This window comes from Podarcis gaigeae (genome assembly GCF_964106915.1).
Source record: "Podarcis gaigeae genome assembly, chromosome: Z".
Classification (NCBI taxonomy): Eukaryota; Metazoa; Chordata; class Lepidosauria; order Squamata; family Lacertidae; genus Podarcis; species Podarcis gaigeae.
The window spans coordinates 12,539,954-12,565,249 of NC_139691.1; the positions used below are offsets into that span (position 1 = coordinate 12,539,954).

A 25,296-nucleotide genomic window follows, 5' to 3' on the forward strand; every position below is an offset into this window, starting at 1 on the left:
ATTAATTTTTCTTTTGGTAAAAATTCAGCATGTCATTTTTCACCTCAGAATCATATTGTCATTAGACATAATCTTCCTATTGTAAAGAGAAAACCTGAACAAATAAACGGTTTGGCTAGCTGTTCGGCTGCTCTTTTCATCACTCTTTAATTCTTCTCTTCAGCAAATTTCTTAAATAAATGGGAAAAAAGCACAGTGTTAATCATCGCTAAGGGAAAGCGCCAGTGCTCAGGACGAGTCTTAATGTTGTCTCTATCTCTTACGAAATGGGAAAGCAGTGGCCCAGTCTGAAGATGTGTGGGAGCACGGGGGACCTCCAGTGCCATCTCAGCATATTGATGTCGACTATGACATCATGCTGACATCACAGATAGAGCTTACCCAAATATTCCAGTGTGGAACCATAAAGGGTGCAACATAGGTTTGCATTCTGTGGCACTGCAACGTGTTTGGTTCTAGAGCTTCCACTTCCCACCCTGGGCAATTGCTAATCTTGCTTTTCACCTTCCCGATCCTAATTTTTCATGCAAATCTAGGGTTGTGATTCGACATTATATTTCAAACCCTGAGCAAAACTCTTCTTGAAACAAATCTCACAGACAAGAAGAGCTGGCCATGGTAGATTTCACTGGGCATGTGAGGGAAATAGAAACCAAATGCCTTAAACCGCTGTGAAGGGGCCTCACTCTAGCTTGAATTGTCACCAATTCAGCTGGCTTTTAAAATAGGAGTAGACAAAATCATGGGGGATAAGGCAGCCATCATGGCAAGCAGCCCTTGATTGTGTTCTGCCTCCACGGTCAGAAGCACTATGCCTCTGAATCCCAAAGGCTAGGAATCAGAAACAGGGAGAGTTCTGTAGCACTTGGGTCCTTTTGCAGGTTTCTCATTGAAACATCTGGTTGGCCACTGTGAGAACAGGATGCTGGAGTAGAAGGGACTTTGGCCTGAGCTGCAGGGAGGTCCTTCCCACGTAATGCTCCAGGCCCAACAGCTCCCGTCCCCTGAGATCAAGAGGTGGAGCAGGGCATGTTAGATCCCTCCTCCTCCTTAGGATTAAGGTCCATGAATTTGGGAGCATGACTGGGGAGGAGCACCTGCTGGAGTTTGCATAAATGGGATCAGTGTGTACTGCTCACCAGTGTGCGTATTTATTTTTTAAAGCACCAGCTAACTCAAAACGTTGAGGACGGAGAAGCTAGAAACTTCTCCCTGACATGCTAGTTCTCTTTATGCAGAGATGATGGTGGTTAAGTGAGATTATTTAAATACTTCCTCTATCTGCAGTCTACAGTAGTACAATCCAGCAACAAATATATATAGCATGTTTTAGAAAGGTCTGATCATGCGCCATAGCAGCCTCCTTGCGCCCTCCACCCAACTTTATCTAATAGCTCCTCAGGGCCTGTGATTAAGACATCAAGACACAGTGATAAGTCAGGTGTGGGAAACCTTTGGCCGTGCACATGCTGCTGAACTACAATTCCCATCCCCCTTCTCATCAGTCATGCTTTCTGGGGCTGCTGGGAGTTTGTAGTTCAGCAATATCAGCCGGCGGAACAGGAGGAGTCAAAAGTTCCCCACATATGTTTTAAAATCTGAAAGGTTGTTGTCACATAGATGACGGAGCAAGATCCAAACCAGCAGATTCAAGTGACAAGAAAGAAGAGCTTTCTGATGGTACAAGCTGTTCAACAGCATAGCACAGGCTGCCATGGAAAGTAGTGGACTCTCCTTTGAGCAGAGCCTGGTTGGCCCCCCGTTGAGGATGCATTTTTGGAGCAGGAGTGTCTGCATTGGGAAAAAGGGGGGGACTGGATGACCTTTGAGGCCTCTTCCAACTCCTATGATTTTACAGGGCAGGTGTGAGGACAACCTTTGGCCCTCCAGAGGTTGCTGGACTACAACTCCCATCATCTGCAGTAAGCACAGTCAGTGGCCAGGGTTGATGGAAGTTGCAGTTTGAAACCTCTGGAGGGACAAATGTTCCTCACACCTTTGATAAGTGCATGTAATTTTCTATAGCGGTTTCAGGTGGTCAGGGTGCTTCATGTGTGCTTCGCTTGCAATCCATACAGCAGAGGTTGCCAAGGTGGTATGTTTTTCCACCAGCACAGCATGGCCAACAGTTCAAGGATTATGGGAGCTGTAAGCCCAAAACACTTGGAGGGCACCATATTGACCATCCTTAGTGTACAACTAGCCTTAGGGGGTAAGTCACTGTATGTGAGTATTCCCACCCCTTCCATCCTGCAGGTGGGGGTGGAGGAAGCTGAAACAGAGGCTTGCCTAAAAGCACCTGGTAATTTGACAGTTGAATCCAGCAAGGACTAGTTGTTCAATCACGTAGCCGCTATACTAGGAACATAGGAAGTTGACTTATACCAACTCAGACTATTGGTCATTCTAGCTTAGTATTGCCTACGTTGCCTGGCCACAGCTCGCTCTGGGGTTTCAGGCAGGGAATCTTTTCCAGCCTTACCTAGAGATCCTGAGGGATATAACCTGGGACCTTCTACATCCAAAGCATGTACTCTACCACTATCTTCAGCCCTTCCCCACTTCTTACCGTCATTGAAGGAGCATAGGAGGCTGCTTATGATCAGAGCATTGATCACTCTAACAGCTAGCTCACTATTGGCTTTACTGGTCGCCAATAGCTCTTCAGGGTTTTAGACTCAGGTTTCTCTCCCAGCCCTGCCTGGAGAAGCCAGGAATTGAACCTGGGACTTCTGCATGCAAAGTGGATGCTCCACTGCTGAGTTACAGCTCTTTGCTGTTAACTACTGTTGTCAATTTGAATTGTTGTTTTTCTTTTTATAAAACTCTCGCAACAGCAAATCTGTACATTTCTACCACCATGAATTGGACACAGATATAATTGGGTGTCTTGTCTTTTCTTCTTGTTGTCACTGCAAGCTTACATTCCATTTTGCAAAGCATTTATAATTCTCCTTTCCTTTACCCAAGCATCTGCCACTTGTCTTGGTATTTATTGGATTGTGGTGTGTGTGTGTGTGTGTGTGTGTGTGTGTGTGTGTGTGTTTTCCCCTCCCTAAAATATTATTTTGGAAAGAAGCATGCTGAGAAAGAAAGAAAAGAGAAAAGGGCAGGAACTCTCAAGAAGAAGAAGAACTTGAAAATAGCTTACACACACACACACACACACACACACACACACACACAGGAACTTTCTATTATATTTATCTGTCTAGAGGCAATAAATCTGTTTTCTGCAGATTAAATTCCGACTTCTTCTTTAGAAAGCCTTGTTTTCTCGAACCTCTTTTCAGGCGGCACTTGGCACTAATCACACCTACGGAAACTTGTAATTTTCCTCAAGGAGGTGACATTGACAGAATTAAAAATGAAGGGCCCCCCCGAAAAGCCAGTTCATTACAAATTAGCAGTGGTCCTAGGAAAACAGTGGGCTGAGGCGTGTCAACCAGCGATAGGGGAAAGAAACCCAGCATTTGAAACTGTCAGAGCCCGGGAGCAAAGCTATCCTTGGAACAAATTAATCACATATTGTCAACGCAAAGTTGCATCAAATTAACACATCGGATTCCAGCATATTAATGTGAGAATGCTTTCACCTGATTATTACTGCAAGCCATTGCCACTCTCCGGCAGCAAAGATATAATTAAATTGCTAAATAGAAAGTGCATATAATATCTCTGCATGCATTTAGGGTGCAGGAGCTGAAAAGATCACAGCCCGGTAAGTGACAGATTCCATTTGTGGGGTGAAAAACTTTATTCCCTCCCCCACCCACCCTACTCTTTCCCCCTGTCCTCCCTCCCCCCAATTTACTTAGGAGTACTAGAGTATGAAATGAGAAAACTTAGTTATGTTATTCTCACACTCTTCTGTGCAACTTAGGTGAAATACAGGTTTAATTTAACTGATTTGCTACACTGAGTCTGTGAGTCTGTAATTGCCTTCCCCTATCTCTCTTTTTGCCATGGCAAACAAACTCGCACAGAAGACACAGGCTTGTCACAACAGAACAAAAAGCATTATAAGAATATTGTCTCCAACATCCCTCCAAAAGCCCCAAGAGTGACTTCCCCATTGGACTTGCTCCAGAGTACTTCCAGGGGATTCTCTGGTCCTTATTTCATGGTAATGATCTTGAGTCCTAATGCTTCTGAGAGGATGTTGTTTGCACTCCCAGGCCTTGGAGTCTTTGCAGCACTCTCTTTCTTCAAGGGAGTGAGAATTCAGACCAAACTGAATACTGGGTCTTATCAGACATCATCCTAAAAGCGTTAGAGGAGCCTTACTACTTAAGGAAAGGGCTGCATCCGACCCAGCACCCCATAGCAGCTGGCTAGATGCTTCTGGGAAACCACAAGCAGAACAAGAAGAAAAGAGTTGTCCTCCCCTACTTTTATTTTGCTCCCCTGTAAGCGGTATTCCTTGGTGTCCTACTTCTGCCTTTCACACTCTTGTGTTTGTCACAGGAAATGTGGTGTGCTCATGGTTGACGCAGTTGCAACATTGACAACAGACCTACTTTCAGCTCAGGGGTAAATGCTCCTGTCCTGACTACTTTTTGGTGTACTCTGAATTGCAGCATCACAATTTGCCCCTCTCCTTTTCAATATGGAGCTTCTGTGACCAGTTCCCTCCTTTGCAGATTTCCCAGGGTGCGCTGATTAGATGTCATTTGCAAGTTGTGCATTAAAACCACATTTCATTGTCATAAACCAGCCCAAGTTAGGCATTGGTCTTCCCACGATGGTGTTACATCCACTCTCACTTGCGCAAAAGAGCTTCTGGATCCTCCTTCCCCAGAATTCCCCTCAAGAAAAAAAAGCTGTGCTATGGCATGAACTATCACCTGGAGATATGAAGTTGAAGTTTTTCTGCTTATCAGGTCCTACTCTAGAACCACTGTCTTGTTTGAGGCTATGCCAGGCATGTGCTGCCACGCTTTGACTCTGCAGGACAGCTGTTTCAGTAGCATGGAGAGCTTCAAGTGAGGCACTTGCTCCAAAGTGGGCTATAGGCGAACCAAGCAAGGCCTTTCAAGCTTCTGCCTCTAGTTCATCTCCTTTGTTGGACTACTGCAGGTTCTTAAAGGCCCAATGCTCTGACTTCAGAGGTGCTTCACTTTCACTCCATGTGGCTCCATCCCACATGGCATTAAATTCTCTCTGCCCTTGATTTGGCACTGTAAAGTGGGAGGCTCCTGTTTCCTTGGGGGTAAGCTGCTTGTGAAATTCTTGACTCTGGTGCTGTTCACTGGGCTGCTGCTTGGTAGCCTCTGGTTCAGCGAGTCCCTGGTGTGAAATATCCTCCAAATGGAGCCCCTGGTGGTCATGAGTGGCCTTGCCCAGCAATGGCACTGGAGAGGGCTGGGGTGCGCAAATGACAGTGGCCACTAGCAGGACAACAGGCAAGGCATCTGTCCCAATGGGCCCTGCTAAGGTCTGTGGGCCTTGGCAAATGCCCAAGTATGCCTGGTGCTGACACAGGGCTTGATTAGGAACATGGGAAGCTTCCTCAGGACCATTGGCCCATCTAGCCCAATATTGTCAACACTGACTGGCAGGGTTTCAAGCATGGTTCTCTCCCAACCCAGCCTGGAGATATCGGGGACTGAACTTTGAGCCTTTTCCATGCCATGCAGATGCTTGGCCACAAAGGTATGACCCTTCCCCATAGCTTGTTGCTGATAACCATGACTTGATGTGTCATTTGTGAAATGCTTTTGTTCATTAAAAAAAAATCCACCTAAGCTAGCAGCCATTCCCCATATTTTGTGGCCGTGAGTTCTCTTTGTTAATTCTGTGTGATTGTTTGGGGGTTTTTTGTCCTTATGCTGTTGCCCATCTTCTCCATTGAGTAATTGCAGATTCATGTGAGACAACAATAATAATTTTTCTCTGTTTATTGGGTGTACTACTCAAACTTACTTTACTATTTTAGACATTCATTGCAGCAACAATAATGATGATGATGATGATGATAATAATAATAATAATAATAATAATAATAATAATACCACCCCAGTCCATCTTGCACGATTCATACTTTAATAGATTTGTTCAGTTTCACATGTTTTAAAATCCTGCAAACAATAAGCTGGCACTTCCTAAACATTTATTCCTAAACAGATAATTGGAGGGGGGGCAGGGGGGTTGAATATTTGCCTGAAATATGCAAAATTGTAATGCTTACCACAAAGCATTATCAAAAACACTGAGAAGAAAGGGGAAGAAGGGTCCATTTCTAATGAGGTATAGAATATAATTTTAATGAATATGTGGTTTGGAATGGATACTGATGAGCTGGAGGGGGGAGGAGAGGGGGAGTATTTCCAAAGCAGCGGTCATTTAATTAGAACATGTTTAATTAGAATAAAAAATTTAAAAATACAATTTTACGTGACAGTCTAGTTAATCTTCTGCTTGAATCATATTGCGTTTTATTCAATTTAATTGATTTTAAGCTTTGGTCTAATGTCATTATCCTTCACTTAATTATAAATTGTTCAAAATGAAAACATGTTCGTAAGTCAACATTCTAAATAGCCAAAGGAAAGGTTGAATTGTTTTATTAGCAAAAGTATAAAATTCCTGACTTATATAAAGAAAGAGAGACAGAACGCACACACCCAAATCTTCTAAGTGTATTTTAGATGGTTCTTTTAAAAAGAAAAAAAGGCGAGAAGTGGTTTACAATCTAGCTTCATATTCTTGTTTTAATTTCATAAATCATTATTGATTCTTTTAGATTGCTAAGCCGTCCTTTCTCCAAGGACTCGAGGTGATGGCATTGTTTTAAGATTTCAAAAAGTTTAAAAAATATATCCAGGAAAGATAATGGATTTATCCCAGGGCATGAAATGCACGCTGAGATGAGATCTCTGCACAAAGAGCAGTTGCAATAGACAGCAGACCCTCCTTCCCTGATGGGCTGGTGGACAATTTCTGATGGACAATCCAGTGCAGGCTTCACCAACATGTTGCTAGCTGAGACTGATGGGAGTTGCAGTCCAAACATCTGGAGCATGGCAAAGGATTATTTAGTGCCAGCTGGTTGCTGGGATTTTTGCAAACAATGCTGGAATTAGATAACATTGTTTGGGTTCTGTGAGGCATTAGCAGGTAAGGGGAACCTGTGGCTATTGGTTCACCTCACCTCAAAAAGGAGATTGTAGAGTTTCAAAAAGGTCCAGAAAATGAGAGCCAAAAAAGAAAAGAAAAGAAAAGAAAAGGGCAGCCGGGATGTAGTGAAAGTTTGCAGCATTTGCAACTTTATAGTTTAGAGAAAAGGTGAGTAAGAGGTGGCATGATAGAAGTTTATAAAATTATGCATTTCATGGATAATTTTCTCTCCTAACTCATGGGCATCCAATGAAGCTGAATGTTGGAAGGATCAGGACAAGACAAAATAAAGTACTTTAAACAACACGTAATTAAACAATGAAAGTCACTCCCAAGTTGCTCCATGAGGGGTGTGGTGGCATGGCTTTAACCAGATTTCTCACCCTGAAGGAGGCAGGCCGGAGCTTCAACTTTATAGAGCCAGGTGGAATCCTATTGGTCTCTGGGTGTCACCTGATTCTTGCTAAGCTGGAAGCTGCAGTAGTGCTCTCTAGCTATCAACTCTGAGGGTGCTGAAGCACCGCTAAGAACAAGCCAATGGTTCCTTCCTCTAGGAACCCATAGCCTTCCAGGTGGTGTTTGACTCCCATCAGCCCTATCCAGCATGGGCAGTGGTCAGGCATGGCAGGCAGTATACTCCCAACGACATGTGGAGGAGCTGCAGATTCTCCATCCCTGTTGTAGTGCATCTTTGTCATGCAAAAAGGTACCCTGGATCCTGGCTTTCAGGGTTGCCCATTCTTAGGCCTTCTGTTGTTTCTACACTTATTTGCCTTTTCTCCAAGCTAAAGAAAGAATTGTTGGGGAAGAGAAGGCGGTTCTTCCTGGCTCACGGCCTGACATTCTTTCCACCAGCCATAAACTGATTGTGGTGGTTTCCCTGCGGTGTGATTGCAGTGATGGTCAGTGGCTGCCATCGCGCCAGGTGCACATAGCAGGGAAGACAAAGGGAGCCAGCTGAGCCAGGAATTGCAACTCCCAGTATTCTGAAGCCAGCAAATTAACATACGTTAGTGGGTCAGGCTGCTTGGATAGGCAAAGACCTCTGGCAGCTTAGGAGAAGCTTCCCAGTTTGTCCTTTTCAAACTCTTTAGTAGTCTTCCCTCCCTCCCCCCCACCACATTTATCATTACCATCGCGTCGCCACTTCCACTAGCTGAGGCTAGGTTTTTTAGAAGATAGCAAGATCATTTCTTTTGTTACCTGCATCTTCTCCTCCAGGATCAGGGACAATAATTAAAGGCGAACATCTTTGGCGAGCAGCTGGAGTCAAATTCCAGCTGACTGCAGCACCTGTGAAGACTATACCTCTCTGCCTGAGGGGGCCATGTGGTACGATGCCAGCCATAGCTGACGCGGCGACAGTGTGTGTGTGTATGTATGCGTGCATGCGCTCCAGAGAGCGCAAATTTGCCAGCGAGTTCAGGAGTGCTCTCCTGCCCTTCTGCGAAGCTTCAGATGGCAGCCCCGTGCCAAGGAAACGGGGGGAATGTCTGGCTTAGACTAATTAGAAGGATGATTTGTGAAACGCAGGCTATTTATTTAATTAATCACAGGCACAAAGCTATAAAGCCCATATTTTAAAAATCCCTGTTAGTTTGCCATGTGGTTAGGAGATTGGGGCACATTAAAAAGTGACATGGTGATGTATTAAAAAATGCTCCGGCAAAGGTTGGCAAATGTCCTCAAGGAACTTAAGCTGTCGGCTCTCTGCAAATAGCGTAACATTGGGATATGGAGCCCATTTTGCAACATAGGGTATGTGAGAGCACATCTATCTTTCTTGTTTTTTAACAGCATCTGTTTGTTAAAGGATCACATGTCAGGTTTCTAAGCATGTTTGGGTTGTTCTAATTTATAAAGAGGAGGGCTTTTGGTTGTCACATTACATTGCTGGGTTTGTTTGCTTCCTTCCTTGCTTGCTTAATGAAATCATAGTCTTCAACAAGGGAGTGAAATGTGAATAAATTCTCCTAAACCAGACTATCCTTTCCTGTTTTATTGAGTGCAGAGTATGGTTACCCCCATTTAACTAACCACATAAACTACTGTGGTTTGGAAAGCCTGCATGGTGCAGTAGTGTCAGAGTAAGACTTAAGAACATAAGAAGAGCCCTGCTGGATCAGGCAATGACCTGTCTAGTCCAGCCTCCTGTTCTCTCAGTGGCCAGCTAGATGCTCATGAGAAACCAGCAAGCAGGACCTGAGCACAAGAACACTCTCCCCTCCGGAAGGTCTCCAGCAACTGGCATTCAGAAGCATTGCTGTCTCAATTTGTGGTGGTTGAGCAAAGCCATCATGGCTAGTAGCCATCAATAGACCTCTCCTTCATTAATTTGTCTAGTGCTTTTCTAAAAGAGTGGGAGACCAGGGTTCAAAACTGCACTCGGCCTAGAAGCTTACTGGGTGACCCTGGGTTAGTCACTTTCTCTCAGCCTAAAGGCGCTCACAGGGTTGTGATGATAAAATGAGGATGGAGAGAGCTACATCTGTTACTTTGAGCTTGGGATATATTATATATTATAGCTTGGGATATTTTATACACACACACACATACACACAGAGAGAGACACCCCTTGGTTGTCTAACACCTTGCAAACTTTTTGGGTCGCGAACGCCGCAAATCCGAAGGTGAGTGTTCCGGTTTGCGAACGTTCTTTGGAACCCAAACTTCCAAGGCGGCTTCCAATTGAGTGCAGGAAGCTCCTTGGTTTTCAAACTTTTCAGAAGTCAAACGGACTTCTGGAATGGATTCTGTTTGAAAATCAAAGTATGTATGTATGTATGTGTGTGTATATATATATATATATGCAGGTTTTGGTGTCCTCGGGTGTCTTCCCGTGTAAAAGTTGGGGTGTCTAGGCGACGTTTCGACGAGGTCTCACTCGTCATCTTCAGGCTGGTGCTTTCGGCTTCTTGTTACTGGAACAGAGCGGGATCTCAATGTTTGAGTTCCTATAAATACTGTAGAGGGGGTGTGGTGTCTAGCCTCCAATGTTCTGGGCAGAGAGGAAGTTCCCAGGCTAGTGTGCCTTTTCTTCTTTTGTTCCTTAATTACTTGAGAGATACCTTGAGTGATTTCTTGAGTGATATCCTGAGTACCACTTAGGTGGGTCATTAGGTGTGGATTAGTTGCTAAAGTCTTTGTGTCTTGACCTCTTGAACTTTGTGAAGAGTTTTCCTGAGAAGATGGCTGTATTGCACTTAGTTGTGCTTTGGCTTGGCTTCGTGTATAGGGGCGAGCTGTGGTTTTGTGGCTTGTGTCAGCCAGATCTGTGTAGGGATTGCAGGGGGGTGCAGCATCCGGAGGTGCCACCATGGATTGGCTACTGGATGGTGTCAGTAATTCATCTGTGGAGAGGGTCTGGGTTTGGGTCTGGTGTGGTTGATTGGTGTTGGCGTTCTGTGTGCCTCTGGATCTGGTGTCAGTTTTTGTGGGGAGGGCTAATTTCCAGATGTCTGGCAAGCGGGATGTGTCGTCACGCTTGTTCATGTTGTGAGGGTGTTTCTCTATCTCGATGGCTTCCATGATTATTCTCTTGTGGTGATGTTCCGTGTTAAAGAGCAATTTGGAATCTGCAAAATTAATTTCGTGTCCTGTTTCTTTCATGTGTTGGAAAAGAGAGGAAGTTTTTTCTTCTTTTTTGACGGCATTCTTGTGTTCTGCGATACGTGCATTTATTCGTCTGTTTGTTTGTCCAATGTACGTGGCTGGGCAGACTTTGCAGGGTATTTCATAGATCCCTTGGTTTTCCAACTTTTACACGGGAAGACACCCGAGGACACCAAAACCTGCATTCCTGTACCCGTGAAAATCTACGAAAGCATATATATATATATATATATATATATATATATATATCCATCTTAGCTGCTTACAGACATCCACTTTACATAATGTTGCATCAGAAACCATTGATATGTTGGGTATGAGTAAGAAATACAACATTGTGTGGGGCCACAATTGGCCTTCATTCACAATTTTTTAGAATTAACGAAGAACCACCTTCTCTGTGAATCTGCTTATCTGCTGAGGTCATCACTGTTTGCCTTGTTTCTGGGAGCTAGGTATGTGTTACCCTAGACAGGACCTCCCCAGTGCTGGCCCTCTTAACTGTGAACCTCAAGGGATATTGACCTGGCACCAACACCAGTGCCCTCTAGACTTTAGGCCCCCAATTCCCTTGGATAGCAATTATCGACATGCATACTAATTAGCAGGAGTGCTTAGCTCTGCTGCTTTATGGGGTTAGATTTCTGGCCTCTCAGTTCTTTATGCTTGCTGCATTGTATGTTGTTCCTAAAGTGATTTGTTCAGCTGCACTGATGGACCAGATTTAAAAATCTCCCTCCTTCATGTCTGTCTCGCCTGTTGTCAAGGCGGTTTAAGAAAGCAGAAATGTAATAAAAACTGTGTGTCCAATAAAAATGTTCTGTGATAGATAAACAGATATAAAATTACAGTGGATGTCTGAGATTTGATGAATCCTGGCATGTGCATATGAACGCTGACAGTCTGAGACAAATTTTTGGAGTGCTGGCATTGACTGGTGTATGTTCCTGCTTGTCATGTACACACACTAGTGAATGCTAACAATCTCATTTTGTTGGCTATCAACATTCACTGATACAGCTCTTGAGTTTTTGGACATTCGTTCTGCAGTGTGACTAGAATGAATGGATGTGTTTGTTTGTTTGTTTGTTTGTTTGTTTGCGCATGCTTGTTTATATTCCATGTTGTATATAGTTCTTCTATGATTGCTTAAGTTCACTAAATTCCTGGCTGTTTTGATATATTCCCTTTGCTGTCCCCCCACCCCCACCGCTTGTTTGAGGTGCATGGATCAGACTGAAGCTAGCTTAAAAGGACATCCAGTTTGTGGAGATTTTTTTTGGGGGGGGGAGTGCTGTAAGTCTGCTTTATGTGGTATAATAATTAACTGGAACATTAGGATGAGGGTTTGGTGTGTATGTGAAGGGAAATCTAGGAATAAAACATGAGTATGTTAATGCAGCCTGGGGCTGATGCTGGAGTCATCATTGCAATGCAGATAAAGCATCCCTCATAACTGCTGTTGCCTATTGGAGCTTCCGAAACATCTGGGCCTCTAATTGAAAAATAGTGTGGGGTGGTAGAAAGGGGGGGGGGAGTGAATGAGAAAGAGAAATGCCACTAAGTGAAGGCAACAATTTAGAATACCAAAATGCAAGGGGGTGTCTGTATTTACATTGTATTTAAATATTCATACTGTGTTATGCTTTGCATAACAGGAAATTACTGGGTTAAATTTTTATGAGCAGTGACAGCGCAAATGAGATAAATTAAGTGAGAAAGTTAATGGGATTTTACTACAACGGCGAGATAAATGGGTGATCCATTGTATGAAGCATTGTTTCAACACGCTATTCTGGGTTGAACTTGGTGACATGGTCCAGCAGCACTAGGCAGCTTTGCCCTTTGGGCATGATGGCTTTCAGACCATATATGGTGGCTTAGACATGTGTTGTAATAACTACAGTACTAAGAGGCCGAAAGAAAGAAAGAAAGAAAGAAAGAAAGAAAGAAAGAAAGAAATGTTCCTCTGATGAGAGGAGGCTGTCTGTTGCAACTCTGCATGCATGCTTCTCACTATTCTGGATTGACAATCAGACTGAGCTGGGGTTGGTAATTCTATGTCGGGTGTGATTGCTTCATTAAGTATTGCTGTCCAGCAGGGCAGCAAAGTTGCCTGTCCTTAGAGGAGGTTGCTTGTTGCTTCTCTGCATGAGTCAGTGCTTCGGGATTGCCTCCTTCTCTTAGAAGACTTGCACTGATCAGTAATTTGTATGAAAGTCCAGAAGTGGCTGCCTCTCAGGTGAGGTAATTCCATTGTCTCCATGCAACATTTCATGATTTAAGAATGGGATTTTGTGAGATTTAATTTGGAAGAAAACAACACATCTCTGTAATCAGGTTGAAACTAAACTCACTTTTTATAAGATGATATCCAAATATTGGTCATATTCAGAGTAGACCCATTAGAATCAATGGGTTTGAGTAATTTGTGAGTATGAATTGGTTGACTTATGCCCACAACATTTGAATACAAGGGCTTATTTGTTTGTTATCCCAAACAGTCCTGGGCAGGAATAATGGAAAGCAGGAGCAAGTTTACATCTCACTGAGCCAACTAGGAATGTCCATTAATTTCAGTAGATCTACTCTGAATGGGAGATTTATTTATTGCATTTATATCCCACTTTTTTCTCCAAGGATCTCAAGGTAGTGCACATGGTTCTCCTCCTCCTCATTTAATCTCTGCAACAACCCTGTGAACAGTGGCGTAGCGTGGGTTGTCAGCACCCGGGGCAAGGCAAGTAATTTGCGCCCCTAACCCCTAACCTGCCGCCGCTGCCAGCTTCTTCTTGCTGCTGCCTGGGCTGGTCTGGTGTGGTTCTCTCTCGCGCTCAGCACTGCGCTGGGCAGCTGCTGCACTGTCCCTCCCCCAGATAGTCCCTCGCTCTCTCTCCGCACCGCACGCCTGGCACCCACCTCCTCCACAGTGGGTGGCGACCCAGCGGCTCGGATCAGATTCGCACAGCCAGCACTGCAGTGAGAGAGAGTGAGTGAGCCAGGTAGGGGCAGAGAGCTGCGAGTGCGAGCGCGGCCCCCCCAGATGTTGCGCCCGGTGAGCCCGGCCCCCCCTGCACCCCCCACGCTACACCACTGCCTGTGAAGTAGAGTAGGCTGAGAGGCAGTGACTGGGCCAAGGTCACCCAGAGAGCTTGATGGCTGAGTGGGGATTTGAACCCTGGTCACAACACTAAACCACACTTCCTCATTGGATGCAACCCAATGTTTGGCTGGGGGTTGTTTGTCTTGTGAGCCCTGTGAGAACTACTTTTTGTAGGGCAGAAACTAGATTCTATTCTATTTTCCTGTTTGATCCTGAAACTAGAAAACAAAGGTGTTTCCTTTCTGCCCTCTAAAAGCAAGGGGAAGGGTGCCTTTTCCATTAAGGAAAGGGGGGAACACACCCCCAAAAGTCCATTTGTTTCTATTTCGCCTAATGTTTTACATTGTTTGTTAGGAGGTGAGTCAATGACTTGAATTAATTCTAATTACTGGAGAGACATATACTGATTGAGCAAATAAAGTAGTATGCTCATTTGCACCAAGGCCATCTAATTAAATGCTAACTTGGATAAGCTGGATGTGCGTGAAAGATTAATTTTTAAGAGGTTTTTATGACTCACTAAATAACGATTCAGTAAAATCTTTTGCATTATATATCATTAGGCCATCTAATCTTAAAGTAATATAACATTTAGTCACTGAACTCTATTGTACAAGAAAATGTGGTAAATTATTATTATTAACAAATTAATCATTACTCCCCCCCCCCCCCGTGTGTGTGTGTGTTTGCTGCTGTGTTTGGGATTAAAATAAGCCTCCAGTGACTGGACTGGGGTTGGGTTTTGATGTGGGAGGGGAGGTAGAGCATAGCCCCATCATAAGGTCTTATGTGCTACTGGGGAGGTGTTAAGGGCTGGCCCACCTATGAGGCAAAGTGAGACAACTGCCTCAGGAGGCACAATCCACAAGGGCAGCAGTTCTGGCCACCACCTGCTGCTGCCTACTCAGCTGTACCCCTCACACTGCCTTTACACTGACTTCTTGGTGAATAGGAGCTGCTTTCCCCTTCTTCTATGGTGGTAGTGGGGATGCCATTTTGTGGTTTGCCTCAGGTGCCAAAGTGTATTGGGCCGTTATGCAGATGAACATAGACACGCTTCTGTCTTGCATCATGAACATGAGGCAATTGGAATGGCTACCTGGAAGGCATTTCAACACTTTACTGTACTTTTTCATGTATAAGACAAGGTTTCCCCCCTAAAAAATAATGTAAAAATTAGGGGGCATCTTATACACAGATACATCTCCCCCCATTTTCTTAAACCTGAGTCCCCCAAAATACATGGAAAAATATGGTAAGTCAGACATCATTGCCTTAATTCAGGCAATGCCCTCTAGATAGTACTGGGAACTACAGTTCAAGCATAGCCAATGGTCAGGGATGATTGGGAGTTGGAGCCTAGCAACATCTGGGGGAACATTGGTTAAATCAGTAAATCAATAACCCTTCAACTTATTTGCCTTCAAAACGAAAGACCGGTGCAGACTGACTTCATGTTTGACACAGCCACCCACCACCCACCCAAGTTTGTAACTGGACCAGTGCTGAAGCATCATCACTGTACTGGAGGTGTTGTGGATGTGCTGGAACGATGGTACCATAAGTGACGGATGCGTAGTACTGTTAATACATTATGGACCACAGTCCTTCAGGAAATAAGCTGGATCACAAAACAAGCTTTGTTCCATGCATGGCACAATTGGCCTTATTCACTATTTTTAAGGATGAATAGAAAGATCTTCTGCATAAAGAACTGATCGTATTTCGTCTATTGGGTTTCAGTAGTTTGTAGTTGTCTGTGTGGAGACAAAAGGTTTGGACTTTGCCTTTCATAGAAAAGCTGACCAAGCAGTTAAGGGTATTAAATGTATGAAAAACTGAAAATTATTTTGTATAATTATTTTGAAAAATCATTTTTGTATAAATTTGTTATGGTTGTATAATAAGTGTATTAGAAACAGATTCCAACATGCAACCTCTGGCAACGAATGTCCAATTATGGCAGGGTATATTTGGCTAACCTCTGTGTCTTATTCTCATGAGGGGAATGGGGATTACGCTAGTTGCATAGGGGCTTCTTGTGTTGCTTTATAGGAAAATTAAATTTAAATGTTTATTTTTTATATTAAAAAAACCACTGTTGTGGTTTCTGAGCAATCCCATATTAATTTATTTCACAGTACTTATATACCATTTGATTATTAAAAAAATATAAAGAAACAAAGCAATTTACAAAAGAATGAAACAATAAAATTATCAGTGAAAATAGCAGTTAAAAACAACTATTTAAAACCTTCAGAAACAATTAAAATCAACAATAAGCTAAAAGCCACATCTGGATAGCTTTGCCTAACTAAAAATGGTTTTAGCAGGTGCCAGAAAGAGTACAGTAAAAGTGCCTGCCTGAGGTCAATAGGCAGGGAGTTCCAAAGTATGGGCACTCCCATTTTATAACTTATACATTGCTTACATGCCAAAATCGCTTCTATGTTGTTCATAGAAATTTAAAATCCTCACATGATTAAAACACACAATAGAACAATTCCATCCGAACCTTAAAAATGTCCATTATAAAAATCGACAACAAGAGAAGCCTATTTAAGACGTAACAACTATATTGCAATGGTTAGATCAGGAAGTTCAATTTGAGGAGGGCACTTGCTTAAACAGGTGTGTCTTCAAGAGCCGGCTGGATGCCAGTATCGATGGGGCCTCTTGCAGGACCCCCCCCCCCCCCAACTTCCCTGATTCTACCAGGATATCCTGGATTCACAGAAACATTGCCGGCTTCCCTTTGGATCTGGGAATGTCCTGCTTTCCCCACTCCAGAACCGCCACTGAACTCTGGGAGGAGGCTGAACCAGCCGAGCCTCTCCATGGCCATTGCTGTTGGCTTCCTCCCTTTTGCCACACATAGCAGCTGCTGGAGAGCAGGCGGGAGGGAAGAGGAGAGGCCATCGCTATCATAGCACAGCCCCAAGTGATGTGCTGGAAGAGGGGTCCCCAAACTAAGGCCCGCAGGCCGGATAAGGCCCGAGGGACTCGTTTATCCGGCCCTCAGCGACCCTCCCTCGTCGCCCGCTCTTACCGGCGCTGCACTGCACGGCTGCCCACTTCCAGGTTGGGGGAGCACCGGAAATAGCTTGTGCATATGTGCAAGCGTTGTTTGTGCATGTGCAAGCATTATTTCCGGTGCACATCTGGGACATTGGAGGCCCGTGCACATGCGCACAAGCTATTTCCGGTGCTCCTGCAACCCAGAAGTGCGCCGGAAATAACATGTGCGCACACGTATGGGCATGTGCTCCCCCGCCCTCTGCCCCGCCGTGCAATCGGCCCTGGAGACGCTGGCCCGAGGCACGGTAAGTTTGCTGAACCCTGTGCTGGAACCAGCAGCTCTGGCCCTCCCGCTCCAGAAAACCGCCAGCATGGCCAGCGCTGCGAGGATCATCTCCCTGCAAAGGCTGCCCTTACCTCCCTGGCATGCTAAAGCGAAGCCCAGTGGAGGAAAGGCTGGCGATGCTACCACCACTGCTCCTCCGCTCCTCTGCTTCCACCCCCAGGCCATGCCTGATCCTAGGAACTTGTGAAGGACTTTCTAGAACTTTCCCAAGGAGGTGGCCCCCTGTTCCTTCTCTCAGGTAGAGAGGCAGCCCACCTCTGAGCATATGCCAAAAGGCAGAGCAAGCACCTTCCCCCTGGGTTTTTCTGACCTCTGCTTCAGCATCATGGCTGAGAACTTCCTCTATGAGTTAAAAGAGCTTGTTGGGCCTAGTTGCAATTTGTTCTGTCCTGTGCTCTTGTTGAGCTAGTTATTGCCACCATTTTTGTTTCCAGAGCTTTCTATTTTAGTGTTGCCATATCTTGAAGAGCAAAAAAGAGGACAGCCCGAGCCGGGGAAAGAGGCGTGCGAGGGCCACTGCCACGCCTGTGCACCTCATTTCCCGGCTCGGGCTGGCAGCAGCTGTAGCATGCAGAGCAGCACGAGCCATTGGAGCCCATGCCCAAGGCCTAAATAAATACAGTGGTACCTCAGGCTTCAGGTTACATACGCTTCAGGTTACAGACTCCGCTAACCCAGAAATAGTGCTTCAGGTTAAGAACTTTGCTTCAGGATGAGAACAGAAATCGCGCAGCAGCGGCGTGGCGGCAGCAGCGGGAGGCCCCATTAGCTAAAGTGGTACCTCAGGTTAAGAACAGTTTCAGGTTAAGAACGGACCTCCAGAACAAATTAAGTACTTAACCCGAGGTACCACTTTAAAAACCCCAAACCCCAAATATTTCCATTAAAATATAAAATTCCCCCTGGATGGCCCCCCCTGAAGGGAGATGAGGACAGGTGACCTCACCTAGGCCCGAAGTCACCCCCCACCAAAGCAGGCTCAAAGCTTCTCAGAGCTTTTCAAAATCATTTTTCTCAGCAGCTAAAAGGCATTAGCTAAGCATCAGAAACATTCCGCTTGCTGTAACTAAAAAGATTGCAACAAAGGTAGGGAACACAGTCCATTGTTTCTCAGGCCTTTCTGATGCCTTCTGGCCTTGCTAAAGAACCACATTGCAACTTACTTTCTGTCCGGGAACCATGCCAGAACAAGAGATTGAAACATATCTGAACACTCTGAAACCCCTTTTCCTGGGAAGGGTGCCAAGAGTCCCAATAGTCCCAAGACAGCTTTCTGTTCATGCTCAGAGGACTCCTGAGGGAGGAGAAAGGAGGAGGGAACTGGAAAGAGGTATATATGCTTGTGCACATGACTGTGAATTTCGTGCATGCTTTTTATGACTTATCACACTTGCTCCTTCTACCAGTACATGGATGGTAGAAATAAAACCTTTTTCTCCGAAACTATTCCTTGAGTGTCTGTTGACTCCCACTTCCCAGGCACAATATTTTTCCCACCCGAGGGCAAAACCCCCAAAAGAGGACATTACTGGGATTGCCAGGACATATGACAAGCCTATAAATCTACTTCATTTCTGCCCAGCACTTTGTACATGCAGGTCTTACTTTCCAAACACAGTGCGTTCCCAGGAAATAGTTCCTGGGGGGCATTCGCATAATGAGCTGGTGGTTTTCATTATTTCCTATGGAAACATTCCTAATCTGTGATTTGTCCAGTCTTTCTCCCCGCCCACCTTCCACGCTTCTGCCAGGAACTGCTGGCAACCAGAAGCCTAACAAAGGCAAAACTGATTACCAATCTCTCCCCCCACAAAACCTTCCTCCATGCTTTCTGATAAAAATGGCTGCCACCAACCAGCAAAACACCAAAAAGTTAGGAAGTGGGCAAACTCTGGCTGTTCTGAATCTGAATCAGCCGTTTGGGTAGCAAAGTTTGGGTCTAATTCTTTGCATTCAAATAACTGAGATTTCAGATAACAAGCGTTCCAATGGTGGGAGCTGCATGTACCTATGACAGAGCAGGACACTTTCAAAAAATTACTGGTCGTTCTTCATGATCTCTGTGAAGGCCCTCATATGTCTTCTGTACGACAGTTCCCATCCTAAGAGGGCTGTTGATTTCTTATGTCATTGGATATAACCCAATGTTAGTTCCACGCAAAGTAGACCTATTTAAGTCAGTGCTCACAGGTGACATAGGTTCATTAATTTCAGTGGGTCTACTCTGAGTAGAATCTAGTTGGATAGAACCCTTTTTTCTTGTTGAGATGCTCTAGCTTGATAGGTGTAATGGAAAGCAGAATGGAGAATGAATACATTCTCCTGTGGATTTTCATTAGGAGTTAGCATTAAATCTCCTAAGAACTCCTTTTATTGTGTGGATGAAGTCTAAAACTGGTAACTCTTCTTTATAGGTCTTTAAAAAAAAAAGCCTGGTTTTATATTTAACACGTATTGATTTTATCCTATAAAATGATTGAATAGCCGTCCCTGAAACTGCTCTGTGAGGCCGACAGACCGGATCCAGTGTCTAAATTGTTTCCTGGCTGCTGTCGTCATTGTGGAATTTGGTGTTTTATAATTCTAAAACCTGGGAATGTTAGATGAGCTTCCTAATCCTAATGAAGGCAGTGGAAAGAGAACGCACAATATCCTTGTTGCAGTCTTAACCATTCCCCTTTGTGGGGGCCTCAGTGGTGAAGCCACTCAGGTGCTTGAAATAATCTGATGAAACTTGAGGATATATACACCCCTGTGTTCAGTAGTGTTGTGGCAAATACAGAAGTGTGGAGTCCTGTCATGATAGCCATGCCCATTCAGATCCACACTCCTTCTAAAATGATATAATATTAGTAGTAGTAATAATAATGATGATAATACAGTGGTACCTCTGGTTGCGAATGGGATCCGTTCTGGAGGCCTGTTCACAACATGAAAAGAATGCAACCTGCAGCGGCGCGTTTGCGCACGCGCGGGTTGCGATTCACCACTTCCACGCATGTGCATGACGTCATTTTGCGCTTCTGCGCATGCGCGAACGGCGAAACCTGGAAGTAACCCTTTCCAGTACTTCTGGGTCGCTGTGGGATGTAACCTGAAAGAACATAACATGAAGCAACCGTAACATGAGGTATGACTGTAATGTATGCATTGAACAGATCTCAGAGTCTTGCCTTTCAGTGAAATCTGCTATTTTCTGTGCACATACATGAGCAAATGATTTGAAGTTATGCGGCACTCCAGTATCTTCTTTCGTTGTGTTTTATGCAAAGTTCCACTGTGTGTTACAAAGCTTGCACACCATTCTCTTGAAAGTGAAAAACCTTGTATTTTCAGGGTTTCTAAGAGTTTAGTTTTGGAGCATATCCTGGCTAAAAAACTTCCCTTTCATGCTGATTGGGCAGCTCTAGTATACTGGAGACAGGAACCCTGCGGTAGAAATAGTCACAGGTCATTGGCCCCTGTGACCCTGGAGAACTACAACACAACTGCCTCCGTACCAGTAATGGGAGAGCTTCAGTTTTTCTCAGTGGGTGGTGGATCACATCTTTATATTCTTGCAAATTCACACACACACTGCATCAGTGTTTCTCAGCTTATTCTTTTTGAAATAATTTTGAGTAGGTTTTCAAGAAAAAGTAAATGCATAAGCAATTATATTTTCAATAAAATATGCTGATACAATTACATAACATCGTTCATTTTTCTCAGCTTCTGATAAGCCAAGGCACACCTTTCCCCCCTTTTTCTCCCAATTAAAAGTGACTGAACACTTTATTTATTTATTACATTTATATCCTGTCTTTCACCCATCCTGGAATTCACAGCGGTGAATGTGGGGACTCCTTTGCTGGAGGAGATCCACTTGGTGTCATCCTACGTGATCCTCACCTCCTGAAGGCTTGCTTGCTCTTGGCAGGCTTTTAAAGTTTATCTGGCTGGTGGATTTTTCTCTGCTCTATTATGTCTGCCTCATTTGTTTTTATTGTAATTTGTATTTTAACTGTAGGGAAGAAGAGTGTTTTTATGTTGTTTTATTCTGTGAGACGCTGTTGAGTTTCTTCAGATGGAAAGGCAGAAGATAAATTACCTAAGATAAATATTGGGTTCCTAGGTGGTCTCCCATCCAGACACACAGACCAGATCTAGACCTGCTGAGTTTCAGCTCATCATTATCACAGCAATGCTACTTTGTTCTGATGCACGCAGTTCCTTCCCCATTTTATCCTCACAGCAACCCTGGTAGGTAGGATTGTCTGAGAGATGGAGTGTAATAGCTGAGTGGGAATGTTTGGTCCTAGTCAGACACTCTCACCACTCCACCATACTAGTGCCATGGGCTGGCTGAGTCAGGATGATACAGATGGAGGGTTTGCCAAGGACCCAGGGGAGGACTCTAGCAGATATCTGTGTCTTTGCTGGGACTGGGGCAGCCTGATAGTGAGGATCCTGGTGGGAGGGGTCCCTCAATCTGCTCTCATGAGAACGTAAGAGCACCGTACCGGATCAGGCAACCAGCCCATCCAGCCCAGCATTCTGTTCTCACAGGGGCCAGCCTGTGGGAAACCAGCAAGCAGGATTCGAGCACAAGAGCTCTCTCCCCTCCTGTGGTTTCCAGCAAATTGTATTCAGAAGTATTGCTGCCTCTGTCTTTTGAGGCAGAGCATAGCTATCTCTGCAACAACAGGCATTCACAGTGCCTGTTGTGCCACCCACCCTGGCACCATCATACACTGGGAACAGCACGGCCTTTCCATAGGGGAATGTTCTTCTTAGAATTTCTGCTCCATGATTGCAGTCATGTAATCGTTGTCTTTCACATGACTGTGTATGTTTTGACTCCACAGAGTGGGAAGTGACGGCGACAGGATGTTTGTGTTACTGTCTTCCGTGAAGTGGGACTATTGTCCTTTGTTCATTCTCTTTGCCATCTGATGCTAGAGAGAGAGGGAGCCATGTTACAGTGCTCCGTGTGTGTTTATATGTAAATAAAGTAGATTAGCCAAAATGCTGAGTTGCTGAGGTCTGTTACACAAGCTGCAAAGACTCTGCGGATCCCTAAGTGTGCCGATGTCTGTTGGCATTGGTCGCTGTGATGTTCAGGCAGAAGAAAGCTTTTGAAGCTCCCGAATGATCGACCGGGAGGGAGGGAACATGCCAGTTGGGCATGTGTCTCTGCCAGGGTCTTACTCGAGAGTAGGCTGAGCTCCTGACAGTTCTCCCAGGCCTGGATGCCTCTCATCTACGTCTAGGAGGTGCCAAAGCAGAAGGGAAAGGAGGCTTTTGCCTACTAGGCATAGCGAGAGATTGCGGAACACTTGCTGCACTAAGTGGTGCCCACCCCATTCCTATATATAGGATAGTGAGGGGTTGTGTTGGATCAGCATCCAAAGCTTGGGGAGTTAACAGCACCTGCCTTTGTTGCAGCTGTATTTAGGATTAATTATGTGTGTTGCCTGAAGTGCCTTAAGCCAGCAATTTGCATATGTACAGCAGCAAAATCTAAACATTGAAGCTTTTGGAAAGAATCCTCCTTTCCGCCTTCGTTCATCAGTAACTGGAAGCCAGGACTGCTGACTCCTCTCATGGTGGGAGTCCTTCTGACACATGAGCATGCACAAACTCTCCACACTCTCTTTTATTTGTTACTTCCATTCATTGCAGATCTGCAATGGCAATACTGTGCACATTTTAAAAAAATTAAAAAAAAAATTGTGGGATTTTCAGCCATGACCCTCAGGCACCATTTGTCACTCCTATGTGTATATAATGTGTCGATTCTCATTATATAATGTAATGTGCCTGATAACTTACTTTATATAGGCTGCGTCCGGTGTCAAGATGAAATAATTCAAGATGAAATAATTTTTTGACCAATTAACTGTGCCACAGGTGACAGGTCAGGACAATGTTACTTTTATTGTCCCTTTTACGCCTACTGGATTTATTGGCAGGTTTGAAGGAAACGCCAAATAGTGGGCACCCGTGTACTAAATGGATTTCCCATCTGGCTTCTTACCAAACCTATTAATAAAGTTTGCCAGTACTTGACTCATGAGAGGGACAGTGTCGTGTAGTGGTTAGAGTGCTGACCTAAGACCTGGAGGACCAGAGTTTCAGATCCTTAAGTCAGCCATGAAGCTCACTGGATCACCTTAGGCTGATCACTGTTTGTTAGCCTAACCCACCTTGCAGGAAGTTGGTAAGCAGTTAGAGACCCTTGGATTGGCTGGGCTGAGGAATAAATCCAATGCTGGCTTCTCCTTCTGCTCCAGCTCCTTGGCTTCAGGACAGTTGGTTTGGAGAGGACGCAGTAAGCCTAACAAGAGCCCATGTCCTTCATTCCAGAACCCCTACCAATTCAGTGCCACTGCCCACAGCCCAGCCCTGACAGTGGCTAAGGCCCAAGGTCACCACCCTCTGTTCTCTCCCTGGCAATATGGGTTTTTTTTAGAAAGGTAAATGTATGTGCTTAGCACTGCAAATCCTTTGGTGTATATACACATCAGCAATTCAGCAGCCCCAGGACTGTCTTCGTCATCTTTCCATAGAAAAGATTAACGATGATAAAGCAGCGAAGGCCCAATTTTCAACTTGAGCCTTCCAACATTAGAATGATATAAATAAGAATCATAAATCTGTTGTTCCCGGTTACAGTATTCCCTTGGCATCCTGGATAGAGCAAGGGATGGGTTCCTGGCTTTTCAGGGGAGGGTGCAGGGGCAGCGGGGCTGGAGAGAAAGTGATTCACTGTCTGTTGATGACATGTTAATTCATGCAACTTCTTTGTCGCCAGGAAACGAAGGAATGCACTTTCTGCACTTTCAGACATTAATCGCTTGCCGCTCCTTTCCTTGGCTTCTGCTCCCCCTTGTCAGAATCTGTATAATGCAAGCTCCTTGGAGGCAGTGACCTAGCATTTTAATTTATTCATATATTTTGCGATGTAGAATTTCTGTGAAGCACACTGTGCTTATGGAAACTGTTAATGATAAATTTATTTGTTTAACTAGAGACTAGAGCAAGGGTCCTGTCACAGTAAATAAAACTGCTTGGTTAAGCTAAAACAGATGAGGGACCCTTGGGCTTCCAGATGTTGTTGAACTACAACTCCCATCAACCGTACCAGGCATGGCCAAATGGCCAGGGATGGTAGAAGTTGTTGTTCAGCAACATCTGGAGGGCCATATATTTCTCATACCTGCTTCTGCTTGGACCTCAATCTGTCTGGACCTGCAGACATGCTGCTGAGAGTAGTGCTGGGGTTAGGACCCTGGGCAGGAAGGCTGCATTGATAACATCTGCTGACCCAGCTTAAAGTGCCCCAGCAGCACTATAAAGCCAGCCAGCCTTGGGGATGGGGCCACCACCAAAGGGGCGACACCAAAGGGGGTCATCCCTTTGGGGGTGGAGCGAGAATGTGGACCAGCCCCACATGAGGTAAGATTATTGCTTTAATGAGGGTGGGCTTTAAACTTGGGTGTTTTAAATTCAGGGGTGGTGGTGTTTTACTTGAAAAAATATGCCTAGGAGGAGAGGACTGGGAAAACAGGAGTGGGAAGCAATTGCATTAGTTCATAGCAATGGGAGGTATGGTGTGGGAGGTGGGGCAGGCCAGGCAGGGGGCACACAGCACAGGCAGCTGGCGACTGTGCTATGTGGCGGCCCCTCCTCTGACCTGGGGAATTGCGGTTGTCCTATCAGCCAGTTACCTACCTCTCTGGAATTATTCTGTGGAAGTGGCAAGTTGTATGTGGATATCCAAATGGTATACAGTGGTACCTTGGGTTAAGAACTTAATTCGTTCTGGAGGTCCATTCTTAACCTGAAACTGTTCCTAACCTGAGGTACAACTTTAGCTAATGGGGCCTCCCGCTGCTGCTGCCGCACTGCCGCGCGATTTCTGTTCTCATCTTGAAGCAAAGTTCTTAACCCGAGGTACTATTTCTGGGCTAGTGGAGTCTGTAACCTGAAGCATCTATAACCTGAAGCGTCTGTAACTCAAGGTACCACTGTATATGGGAAGGCCTGTAGCACAGTGGTTGAGCACCTGCTTTGCATGCAGAAGGTCTCCACATTCTATCCCCAGCTTCTCCAA

At 44.8% G+C, this 25,296-nt stretch overlaps 1 protein-coding gene and 1 long non-coding RNA gene across 18 annotated transcripts in view; one reads left to right on the forward strand and one right to left on the reverse strand.

Annotated features, from left to right (window-relative positions):
• Positions 1-25,296, forward strand: part of MAPKAP1 (MAPK associated protein 1) — a 185,951-nt gene that overhangs the window by 48,148 nt on the left and 112,507 nt on the right. The window lies entirely within an intron of this gene.
• Positions 123-333, reverse strand: LOC310836395. Its single transcript, XR_014560076.1, has 2 exons — positions 264-333; positions 123-170 (listed from the first exon to the last, which is right to left on the reverse strand). It is a non-coding gene; the product is annotated as an uncharacterized lncRNA (long non-coding RNA).